The sequence below is a fragment of the Eumetopias jubatus genome, unplaced genomic scaffold (genome assembly GCF_037043125.1).
Source record: "Eumetopias jubatus isolate StellerSeaLion01/CBP00866 unplaced genomic scaffold, mEumJub1_p1.0 scaffold_1, whole genome shotgun sequence".
NCBI lineage: Eukaryota > Metazoa > Chordata > Mammalia > Carnivora > Otariidae > Eumetopias > Eumetopias jubatus.
In genome coordinates, this window is record NW_028274807.1 from 123,270,848 (window position 1) to 123,283,970 (window position 13,123).

General features: G+C 36.0%; 1 protein-coding gene and 1 non-coding gene across 7 annotated transcripts in view; both read right to left on the reverse strand.

Annotated features, from left to right (window-relative positions):
• Positions 1-13,123, reverse strand: part of NCK1 (NCK adaptor protein 1) — a 77,804-nt gene that overhangs the window by 27,844 nt on the left and 36,837 nt on the right. The window lies entirely within an intron of this gene.
• On the reverse strand, positions 2,654-2,807 carry LOC114205760 (small nucleolar RNA SNORA62/SNORA6 family). The gene has a single exon (XR_003608466.1). It is a non-coding gene; the product is annotated as a small nucleolar RNA SNORA62/SNORA6 family (small nucleolar RNA).

The following is a 13,123-nucleotide window of genomic DNA, read 5'->3' on the forward strand; positions in this document are numbered from 1 at the left end:
AAAGCTTAAGGTTTACATAATTTTGTGAGATAGTGCCAAATACCCTATCCATAGGTTCTTTATCCTTTTATATTTTCCACAATATATAGGAGTGATTATTTTCTCACAGCATTACCAACAAACTATAGATTTTGGATTTCTGCCAGATAAGGAAGAAATGATATTTCTAAGCAGTTTTTAATTGTATTTCTCCATTACAGTGAAATTAAGCACCTTTTCCCAAATTTAAGGGACACTTAGTTTTTCTGTGTGGACTACCTGTTTACATCTTTTGCCCATTTTCCCAAAGTACGGCTTTTCTTTTCCAATTTTTAGAAGCTCTTTATATAGTAGGAATACTTGCCCTTTGTCTTTGATATAAATTTTTTCAGTCATATGTCTTTTTACCTTGGTTATTATATTTTACGTACAAAATTTTTGAAGAACTTGACAATAATTGTCAAAATCTTACATGCACATTTCTTTGAATCAGCAATCTACATACTACAGGAAAAAATAATGCAAGTATCTAAAGTCATGTGTGTAAGAATGTTCACTGGGGCAATGCTAATTAACTGTGAAAAATAAGGAATAAAATGTACACCAAGAGTGTCTAAATTGTTAAGTACTGGCATGGTAAAATGATCAATAAATACTAAGCAAAAATGCAAATTCTAAAGCAACAGGATTATAATTATATTTAAAAAAAAAAACTCCCATTACATATATTTGTGTATGCATTAAAAAGTTCTGCGAGGATATACATCAAATTGTAAAAGTGGTAGCCTCAGTGAGTGGTAAGACTGGTAAAACTTAGTCCATACTCCACAGATTTGTGTGGTTTGAATATTTTACAAAAATATTACTCTACTTTAAAAAAAAAAGTACTATAAAAAGAGAAAACCAACTGAAAACTATAATAGGAACTGGAAGCCAAAACACAAAGTAGGTGTGAGGAAACATGGAGAAAGTATGAGGAAAAAGAAATGAGAGGGAACGGAGGGAAAAAGAAATGAGAGAGAAATAAGGGTATAAAGTAAATCTGGGGGCGCCTGGGTGGCTCAGTTGGTTGAGCAACTGCCTTCGGCTCAGGTCATGATCTTGGAGTCCCGGGATCGAGTCCCACATCGGGCTCCCTGCTCAGCAGGGAGTCTGCTTCTCCCTCTGACCCTCTTCCCTCTCGTGCTATCTCTCATTCTCTCTCTCTCTAATAAATAAATTAAAAAAAAAAAAATTTTAAAAATAAATAAAGTAAATCTGTTTTATCATAGAATCACAACTAAAACCTATCAATTAGAACACAAAGCAAAAAAAAAAAACCCACAAGAAACAAAAACATACAAAAACAAAACAAAAAACACTAATAAATTAACTTTCCTTTGATGACTATTTCTTCAGTTAAGTAGCAGATAAAAGAGCTAACTTGAATTCAGAGTCCAGATAATAGGGAAAACTATCTTTAAATGAAGAAATAGGGATATGACGTGCTTACACTACAAGAGAGACAGCAACTGAGGCCAAATTATTTTAACAGCCATTTCCCTACTGATCTCTTTTAGTCAAGCTTAGTTCGAATTATATAAATTGAATATGGTATAACTCCACTATTCTTTGATCCAGCCAAGAGGCCTGGTTGTAAAGGTGGTCACTTAACATTCTATATTCTCCTACAGAAGTTTCAGCTCCATGTTTTCAACTACACTCATGAAATTTATACTTGGATGCTCCTGGCCCCTACTCTTGCTTTCAGGAACTGGATTCCTGGCCTTTTGTCTGTGTCCTTGTACCTGGCACCTGAACCCAGGAGCCTTACCAACCAGTGCCCAATTCCTGCCTGATATCAAGTATCAGCTTTCTTTGATAGAATGTGAACTGCCTATTTTGATCTCCACTGATTGCCTGCCCTGCTCTGATAATACAAATATCATGGACCTTGGAATCGACATCAGTCCCTTTACAGTACTCACATCCTGCTTGCCTTTTCTGCCTGGGCTTATTTCCTGATCTCAGTTTGTTTTTCAAATTCACCTCCAATCTCATTCCCAAACTAGACCTATACACACTTGCTGATCATATTCCTGGCCTTTCCTGATCTGGATATTACAAGAATAGGACCAAACTGAAAGTAAAGAACTCAATTATTTCAGTGTCACTAAGGATAATACAGATTTTACTATTCTAGAGATCTGCATAAATTATCACTATTATTGGAAAGGGATCAGCAGATTAAATTGCAGAATACCTACTGGCTTACAATCAGAGGTCTTTATACCCTTTCACAAAGGCTGAGAGTTGTTAAAAATATGTAACTCTACACCAACGAATGTTTACTGAATGTACACAATTCAGGTATTAACCTAGCATTTCCCTCACAATAATCCTTTGAAGTATTATCCTCACTTTACAAAATATGATATAAAGCAGTTAAATGACTTTTAACCCTTAGAAAATAAGTGGTGGAAACTGGGAGACAAATGCATGTTCTTTTCACCCCCCCAAAATTCATATGCTTTTTTTTTTTATTTTAATTCCAGCACAGATAACACAGTGCTACATTAGTTTCAGGTGTACAATACAGTGATTCAACAGTTCTATTAATTACTCAGTGCTCATCATGATAACTGTACAAGTCGATGTACTTTTGATTACCATGCTGCCTTTTTTTTTTTTAAATACTTGTAGCAAGAATTACTATCAAACTCCACTCATTGGGCCAGAGACCCTTGTGGTGTTAGTGAAAGATGTGCCTCTCATATAGCACAATACCTACACTTGTGAGTTCACTGGCCAGCCAGTGGCCTCAACTCCAAGCTCTAACAATGTGTAGTACCATGCTGCCTCTCAAAGACCAGAAAATAAGGGTACAGGTTATAAATGCATGGAAACCAACTGCCTACTAAATCAGAAATTCTCAAACTATTTAGTCTCAAAACCCCTTTACATACTTACAAATTGAAGACCCAAAAAGGTTTTGTTTATGTTGGTTATATCGATCAATATTTACCACACTGGGAATTAAAAGTGAAAAACTGTTTGGATTTTTTTAATTCAATTAAATATAATCATATTTAAATCAATACAGAACATTTTTATGAAAATTATATTTTCCCAAACATTAGTGAAAAGAGTGCTCCTATTTTACATTTTTGCAAATCTTTTTAATGTCTGATTTAATAGTCTCTTATCTGTTTTTTTCTGCATTTAATGTACTACAACATACTATTCTGGTTGAAAAGAAAACTTGGGTGTCACCCAAATGTGTAGTTGGAAAAAGAAGAATAGTTTTAAGAGTCTTTTCAGATAATTGTGGATATTCTACACTAAAACTTGACAAGTGGTAGTTTCTTAAATACTAGTTTGTAATGTGGAATCTAAAACTTTACCAAGTGAACTTTCCCACACAGTTATATTAAAATTCACTGGCCCAAGTATTTTTAATTCCAGAGGAAATGGGTATAAGCCCACTGCAGCCTCTCTCCCCAACTGATTACAACTAAAATCTCCAGAAAAAATACAAAGAATCAGCTCCTGAGGACTCTGAAAAGTAAATAATAACAGGAAAATTGGGAAGGGAAATCAATCTGAAAAAAGACCAATACATCAACAATAAATTTCCTTTTGGTTCCCCCCTTCTGCTTTATTTTCTGGCTTTGACCCAAAGGTAGGCATAACAGGAAATTTAATAGCAGGTACAGTCACGAAAAAGCTCAAGAGAAGCTCATTAGGCCAAAAGACAGGGGGAAAAGGCTCTTGAAAGTCAGAAGACTGTGGGTTAAATCCCTGAGGTTTTATTTCTTCTTTTTCCCCCTCTCCCAGTGCTGTCCTCAGGCTCGCCTCAGTTATGGATCTGCACCACTGCCACAACTGGTGGAGAGAGCACATACAATAAGACCCCAAGAGAAAATCTATCTCTCTGGATAAAGGAAGATTAAAAGTAACCAGCTGGTAGGGGGAAATACCCACTATCTCACCAATTCACCCTGAAGTTGAGCACAGCCATACCCAGAACTGAGTAACAACATGAAAGACTAAAACTCATAATAAGAAAACCCAACCTTTCTGGTAAAAGGAACCAGGAAGAGGATTGCTGAGGATAGGTAAATATGGGGAAAACTGCCATGAGAAAAGAGCTGGTGACGGTAATCTATGACAAAGACTCTCTTCTCGAATAGTCAGGCTCCTCTAAGCCCTCTTCTTGGCTAGGCCTCAATCTTGGCCTGTAAAAACTGCAGGCTCTTAACATAAAGACTTTGTCCACACTCCCACACTAAGAGACTTGAACAAGCACTAGCATCGTTGCTAATGGGTTAAGGCCACATGCCTTGGATGACAACTCCAGCCCCATAAGTCCCTGCATGAGGAAGCTCGATATTGCAAGAATTTACTGTTTGCTCCAGCCCAAACTTGGTGATAGGAAGAGAGGTACCTATAACCCCCTTAGAGCAGTTACTTTAGAAAGCTTGGAATTATAAATATTTCCACTGCCCCTTTGAAATATAAATCTTCTACCACCCAAAGGTGTCTTCTTAGAACTGAGAGCCATCTCTTTAAAATGTAAACATTCAATGGGGCACCTGGGTGGCTCAGCGGGTTAGGTATCTGACTCTTGGTTTTGGCTCAGGTCATGATCTCAGGGTTGTGCGATCAAGCCCCACATTGGGCTCCACACTGGGTGTGCAGCCCTCCTGGGATTCTCTCTCTCCCTCTCCACACATACTCCCTCAAATAAATAAATAAATAAACAAGTAAATAAATAAAATGTAATAAATAATTAGATAAATAAATAAAATGTAAACATTCAATGAGATATAACTCATTCTTGCTCCCAGTCCCTGTAGAGGGTAGGGGCCCAACTTTGGTGGACACCTTGCTCTAATTTGTACCACATCTCTTGTCATAAAGATAAATTTGTTTCTGCTCTGGGTAAGTGTCAATTACAAATCCAGATGGCCTAGTCAGGTAGACTAATTAAAAAAGCACTGAAAACTTAAGTACAAAATAACTACCACACAAGTTCCAGACCATCCCTGACTATTATAGATAACACACAGACTCAAACATTACAGCAAAGGTTTAAAAATGAAACTGATGCTGGCACTACTGCCCACAAAAAGCAAAAAGATTGGTTTGAATCTAAACAGATTGATGCCTGCTAAAACAACAGCAAAATAAAGATTCTCCAAAGGATTTTAACAGGATCCAAAGTCTCACAAAATAATACTTAAAATGTCCAGTATACAATCTAAAATTATCCAAAATACAAAGAAGCAGGAAAATCTGGCCAACAAGAGTTGGAAGAGAAAGACCACCAAGAGATGCCAACCAAGAAATGACCTAGATGCTGGAATTATCAAAAGACTTAAAAGCAGCTGTTATAAAACAAACAAAACTGTTTGTTTTGCTGCTGTTATAACTATATTCCATAAGGTAAAATGAACACTCTTGAAACAGAAAGATAAATCTCATCTGAGAAGGAAAAGCTATTAAACAAAATCAAATGGAAATCTAGAACTAAAAATCACAACATTTGAAATAAAAACTTCACCGGAGAGGTTGAATAGCAGGGTCAAGACGACAGATGTATTAATTTCCTACAGCTGCTGTAACAAACAAATTACCACAAACCGCGTGGTTTAAAATAACAAATTAATTGTCATAGATCTAAAGATATCAATCAAGGACTCAATCAAGGAATCTGAAATCAAGGTGTTAACAGGGCTGTACTACCTCTGAAAGCTCTAGGGAAGAATGTGCACTTTACCTCTTCCAGCTTCTAGTGGCTGTGAGCATTCCTTGTAGCTACATCACTCTAACTCTGCCTCTGTGGCCACACTGCCTCTTCCTCCTCTTCTATTAAATCTCCCCCTGCCTCATTAGGCCACATGTCACTAGATTTGGTGCTCATCAGATAATCCAGGATATTCTCTACCTTTCAAAATCCTTAACGTCATTAATCACACCTTTTGCCATGTGAAGTAATATTCATAAATTCCAGGGATTAAGAAATGAATATATCTTTTTGGAGGTTGCCATTCAGCATACTACAACAGAAGAAAGACGATATGAACCTGAAGACAGATCAAAACCAATTACCCAAGCTGAAGAACAGAGTAGGGAAAATATTTGGAAAAGGAACAGGGCTTCAAGGACCAATGGGACGATATCAAAAGAGCTACTTTGAAGTCCCTAAAGAAAAGATAATGGTACAGAAAAAAATACTTGAAGAAACAGTGGTGGAAATTTTCTGAAAGTCTGCAAAGGACTTAAATTTACAAATTTTAAGAAACTAAGCAAACTCCAAACAGGATAAACTCAGACCATGTCCAGACACATCATAATCTAACTGCTAAAAACCAAAGGTAAAAGGAAAAATCTTGAAAGCAGCCACAGAAGAACAACATAGTATATACCTGGCAGTGGTTCTTAACTGGGGATTATGTCACATCCAAGGAGATATTTAACAACGTCTGGAGTCAATTTTCATTGTCACAACTATAGAGAAGGGGACAGGATGGTGCTACTAGGGGAGGCCAGGAATATTGCTAAACATCCTATAATAAAAAGGACAGCCCTCCACAATAAGGAATTACCCAGTCCAATGTGCTAAGGTTAAGAAAACCTAAAATAGGAGCAATTTGAATGACTAAGGATTTCTCATCAGAAACCATGACCTGTATCTTAAAAATGCTGAAAGCAAGAAACCAACAACCCAGAATTCTATATGCAGTGAAAATATCCTTCAGGAATGAAATGACATAAAGACATTCTCAGATGAAAAAAACTAAGCCATTCTGTTGCCCAGTGGACTGCCTCTAATAGAAATGTAAAGGAAGGTCTTAAGGCTAAAAGAAAAGTGATTATCAGAGGGAAACATGAAACTTCAGCAATGAAGGAAAAGCAAAAAAATGGTAAATATCTGGGTAAGTATAATAAGATTCTTTTTCATCTCTTAAATTCTTTAAAACACACATAGCTCTTAAAAGGGAATATTATAATACTAACATGGGGGTTTCACAAATGTAGAATTCATATGACAATTATCATATAAAATGGGGAGGGCAATGGGACCTATATGGTTGTAAGGTTTTATGTTCTATCTTAAGTGGTAAAATATAAATTCTAGATATACCATGAAAAGTATATTATGATCTTTAGGGCAATCACTAAAAAAAAAAAAAAAGGGTAGGACAAAGAGATATAACCAAAAACCAGTAGATACAATAAAATGGATACTAAAAAAAAGCGCTCAAATAATCCAAAAGAAGATAAGAAAAAAACAGAGGAACAAAAAAACCCCACAAGAAATAGATACACATAATTAAGCTCAAATATATCAATAATTACATTAAATAAATGGTCTTACATTAATTAAAAGACAGAGAAGTGATCAAATTAACAAAGACTCAACTGTCATCAGAAACCTATTTTGAATATAATGATACACAGCATAAAAGTAAAAGGATCATACAAACAGAAATCAAAAGAAAGCTGGAGTTGCCATATAAATATATGACAAAGTAGGTTCTGAACAAGGAAAATTACCAGGTAGAGAGACATGAGATGAGAAAAAAGTCAATTCATCAAGATGACATAACAATTCCGAATGTATATATACTGAACAGAGTTGCAAAATATATAAAGCAAAAATTATCAATATGGAAAGAAGTAAATAAATCCACTATTCTTGAAAACTGCAACTACTTTCAGTAACCCATAGAACAAGCAGAAAAGCAGCAAAAAAAAAAATAGATATAAACATCATCAACCAACTGAAATCTAACTGACCTTTATACAACACTAAACTCTACAGCAGCATAAACATCTTTTCAAGTGCACATGGAATATTCACCAAGACAGATCATATTCTGGACCATAAAATAAACTAATAAATGTGAAAGAATTCATATTGCACAGCATACGTTCTCTTGACTGTGACAGAATTAAACTAGGAAATCAGTATCAGAAAGATAACTAGAAAATCTTTATTTGGAAATCAGACACACTTCTAAACAACTCATGTATCAAAAAGGAAAACTCAAGGGAAATTAGAAAATATTTTGAACTAAGCAAAAATGAAAACACAACATATAAAAATTTGTTAGACGCAACTAAAGTAGTACTTGTAAGGAAATTTATGGTATTAATTGCCATTAATAAAATGTTAGAAATCAAGTCCCAAATCAATAATGTAAGCTTCTGGGGCACCTGGGTGGCTCTGTAGGTCAAGCATCCAACTCTTGATTTCAGCTCAGGTCTTGATCTCAGGGTCATGAGTTCAAGCCCCACACCGGGCTCCAAAATAAGTAAATAATAACAATAACAATAATAATAATAATGTAAGCTTCTGTCATAAGAAACTAGAAGAAGAGCACATTAAACCCAGAGGAAACAGAAGGAAGGACATAATAAAGATCAGAAATCAGTGAGACTGAAACAAAAATTAGAGAAAACCACTGAAACCAAAGATGTTCTCTGAAAAGACCAAGAAAATTGGTAACTCTCTAGCAAGAATAACTAAAGACAAATTTATCAATGTCTGAAGTGAAAGAAACATAAAACACAAAAACATAATAAGAGAATACTATTGGTATGGTATGAATGTGTCTCCCCAAAATTAATGTTGAAATCTTAATCCCCATAAGGCGATAGTTATTAGGAAGTACGGCCTTTGGGAATGCATTAGTCCCTAAGGCTGGAGCTCTGATGAATGGGATTGGTACTTTTGTAAAAGAAATCCCAGAGAGATCCCTAGCCCCTTCTACCACGTGAGGATATAAGAAGCCTGCAACATGGAGGAGGGAGGGACTCAGCTGACCATGCTGGCACCCTGATCTCAGACTTCCAGCTTCCAGACCTGTTTTCTGTTCCAGAAATAAGTTTCTGCTATTTATAAGCCACCCAGCCTACGGTATTTTGTTTTACTAGCCCAAACATAGTAAGACAGAAAATTTGTACCAAGAATTGAGGGTGTGATTGTTAAGAGATACGTAAAAATGTGGGAGTGGCTTTCAACTAGATAATGGGCAGAACCTGGAAGTACAGGCTAGAAAAATTCTATATTGCCATGAACAGACTGTTAGGGGCAAATTTGCCTGAAGGCTCAGAAGTGGAGGGCTATAGGGAAAGCCTCAATCCTCTTTTTTTTTAAGACTGTATTTATTTGAGAGAGAGAGAGGGAGTGCACACACACACACAAGTCAGGGGAGGGGCAAAGGGAAAGGGAGAAGCAGACTCCCCACTGAGCGTGGAGCCTGATGTAGGGTTCAATCCTGGGACCCTAAGATCATGACCAGAGCTGCAGTCAGATGCTTAACTGAGCCACACCCAGGTGCCCCAAGCCTCAGTCCTCTTAAGAGAATACCTTAAGTGCTCATGAACAGAATGTTGGCTGAAATACAGACAGTGTTAAAAAAGAGACAATAGGCCCAAATTGGAGTTGCTCATGCTAAGCCCCACAACAACAAACTAAGACTCAGTACTTAACATAATTGCAGTTTCAGTCTCTCCCAGATATGTAACCTTTAACCAGTCAATCTGGAATTACCTGGTCAGCACCAGTGAGGTAATCCACCCAAAAGACCCTTCCATCCTCCAAAAGGAAGGTGACCTTATCTGAAACAATCCACTCTTTGCTAGAAACTTCCTTTTCCTGCTTCTCTCTGCCTATAAAAACCTTTAATTTTGTATAGCTCTTTGGAACTCCTTTCTATCTGCTAGATGAGATGCTTGTCCAATTCATGAATCATCAAATAAAGCCAATAAGATCTTTAAATTTACTCAGTTGAATTTTGTTTTTTAACAACAGTAAAGGCCAATCTGATGATGTCTCAGACAGAAATGAGGTACATGTTATTGGAAATGGAAGGAAAAGTGATCCTTGTTATAAGATGGCAAGGCACTTGGCTGAACTTCAGTCATGTCCTAGTGTTTTGTGGAAGGGTAGAACTTGTAAGGATGAAATGACTGAGGCCATTTCTAAGCACAGTGTTGAAACTGTGGCTTCGCTTCTCTTGAATGCTTATAGTAAACATGGAAAAAAAATACCTTAAAGATGGAATTGTTAATCAAAAAGGAAATTAATTTAAAAGGTAGAAAATTCTCAGCCTGCTATAATGCAAAAAAAATGAGAAACACATTCAGAACCAAACACTAAGAGTGTTCTAAGAGGCAAGATCCTTTGATAGAGATTAGTATGGGTATGAACATCAGATTCAATCAGCCGCCCCAGCAGGAAGCAGCCAATCTGAACTGGAAAGAGACAAGAAGGAATTAAGAAAGACTGTCAAGTCTTCTTGATTGTATAGGATATAACCATAGAGCTATTCCACTGCAAACATGAGCTATTCTTCAAGACAAGGGAAGAAGGACACAAAAGGTGGCTCAGAGATCATTAAGGTTGCTTCCCCCATTTCAAAAGAGGAGGCTATCACCTGGGTTTCAACAGGCTGGATGACTCCCCACCCAAAGCTGTGGAGGCCAGGCCAGTAGAGCCACTGGTATATTATTCTACCCTAGGGAGCACTGCCTCAGGCTGTGCTCCGAAAAGCCATGGAACAAAAATATTTAAGTATTTAACCTTTTTAAACTGTCAAATACTTGAAGAGATACTTCACCAAAGAAGACAGAGGTTTCTCCCACTATCTGAAAGTAGAGCATTCCTATGAAACCTTTCAGAAGCCAAAATGACATGAAGTGAAGCATACCCCCTGCTTTCTTAAAGTTCAAGTCACACCACTTTGCTTTTACTATTAAGACCTACATTAGTACCTGTTTTCACCAAACAAAGAAATCTGAAGAGGATTTTCACTTTTACAAAAAAAAAAAAAAAAAGCCATTACCATACTAACGTAGGTCTTAAGTGGCATAATGTGAACTTTTAAAGAGGGGATACTGTACAAGGATGACATACAAGCACATGTGAAGATCTTCCAACATCATTAGTCATTACAGAAATGCAAATTAAAACCACAAAGTGATATCACAACACAGCGAATTAAATAGCTTCAAAAGATAAGAGAGATAGTTAAGAAAGAGGGGAAGGGTCGGAGGGGAAAGAGGTAAAGGAGAGAGAGACAGGTAACACAAACAGTACCAGGTGCCAGTGAGGATGCAAAACAATGGGGGAACTCATACATTGCTTGTGGGGATGCAAAACAGTACAGCTACTGTTTTATATAGTTACTAAGGGTAACAGTTTAGCAGCTTCTTATAAAGTTAAACATACATTACCATATATGATCTCATCGAACCAGACTCAAAAGGCTATGTATGACATTCTGGACTACAAAGCATCAGGGGTGAAGAACTGTTCTGAATTTAATTGTGGTAGGGATTACATAACTGTGTCAAATCTCAATCACACTCCAAAAAGTGTCAATCTTACTGAATGCAAACTAAAATATATAGCAAAAATATTCACTGCTCAGTCTTGTACTTTAAATGGACCTGTTCATACTCACTTATGATTTTGTATCATCATGCAATATACATTCACTAAGTTTTGCAGATCTTCAAATGTTGACATCTTATTATATCATTGCATTCATATAGCCTCTGGAAACTCCAGAGTGAAAATGGAAATTAATATCTCAGTATAATGAAAACAGTCTGGCCTTGTAGACTCCTTAAAAGGGACTTTAAGAACCTCTAGAGAATTGCTAATCTAAATACAGAAATCATAACATCAGGCTAAACACCTAAAAACATATTCTTCCCCAACCTACTTTTACAAATTCATTGGGTATATCTATATATTAAATGACACTAAGTTTGTCAAATCATTTTACCAAATTATATTGTGTATGACACGTAAACTATAAGGAAAGGTATAGTTTGCTATGTATATAGGCCATGATAAATATGACCATTTTTGGCAAGCCAGTTGTTACATTGTAAAAGTAAGGAACCAGCCAGTGACAGAAAAAAATTCTAAAGAGAAATCTCTCATGCTAACACAAAGGCAATTTTAGATTCTTTTATAGTTTAACACATAACTTGACAATTTCCTGTTTCTGATAAAAATCAGCAGAGTGACAATACCCAAGTGACTAACTCCGGAAGTTTGGTTGGGTTACAGATCTTTCGGTAAACAATGAAGGGGGAAAAAAAATCCCCAAATAACTAACTTCAATGTGCTGTAAGTAATGCAAAAAAGACAAGGCAATTCATAAGATGATTTTATTCTATTCAATGTTTTAAACACTACTATCTTATCAAGTAATTTTAATTGTTAAACATTCTTAGAATGAAACAACATGGGTAAGAATCCATCATGGGGAAAATAAAAAATTATAGGCTAGTCTGAAATAAAGGCTCCTTTAAAAAATCAAGCTTTTTTTTTTTTTAAGAATAGGTCAAATAAAATGCCATCTTATTCTATTTATTTTTGGAAATATCACTTTGAAAATCCAATATAAGCAAACACAAAATACAACACAGGCAAAAGTCCCATGCATATCAAAATTTATTCATTTATTCATCTGACAAAATGTTTACTGAGTAGTTATAGACTAGGAGGACACAGAGCTAAGGCCTGAAAGTAAAAAAAGGCATATCAAGCAAAACATGCTCTCAAAAAATATCAACCGTAGGGGTGCCTGGGTGGCTCAGTCGGTTAAGCGGCTGGCTCTTGATTTCAGCTCAGGTCATAATCTCAGGATCCTGGGATCGAGCCCTTTGTAGGACTCCCCGCTGAGTGGGGAGTCTGCTTCAGGATTCTCTCTCCCTCTGACCCTCCCCCCTAAAATAAGTTAAGTCTTTAAAAAATATCAACTGTAATTCTATTTTTCAACAACTTGTTAATGCCTTACATACATAAAGCATTACTCACAATATGATTATTTTGTCAGGTATCATAAAATTTTACTTATTACTCTGAATTACAATAAGCTGTACCAAGATCACCTTAAGAACATATCACCATTCTATAATCTGAAGAATATTACATTTTATATAATCTAAAGAAGCCATTATGTTACCACTGAAGTGAAAGGAATGTAATAATCTTGCTAAAATTGCTAAATGATGAGCAATTATTGTATAATCCACCAACTATGAAAAAAATAACATAATGAAGAATTTAATGTCATAATTAATAAAACAAATGTAAACCATTAACTGATTTAACCCTTACTGTACTACATGG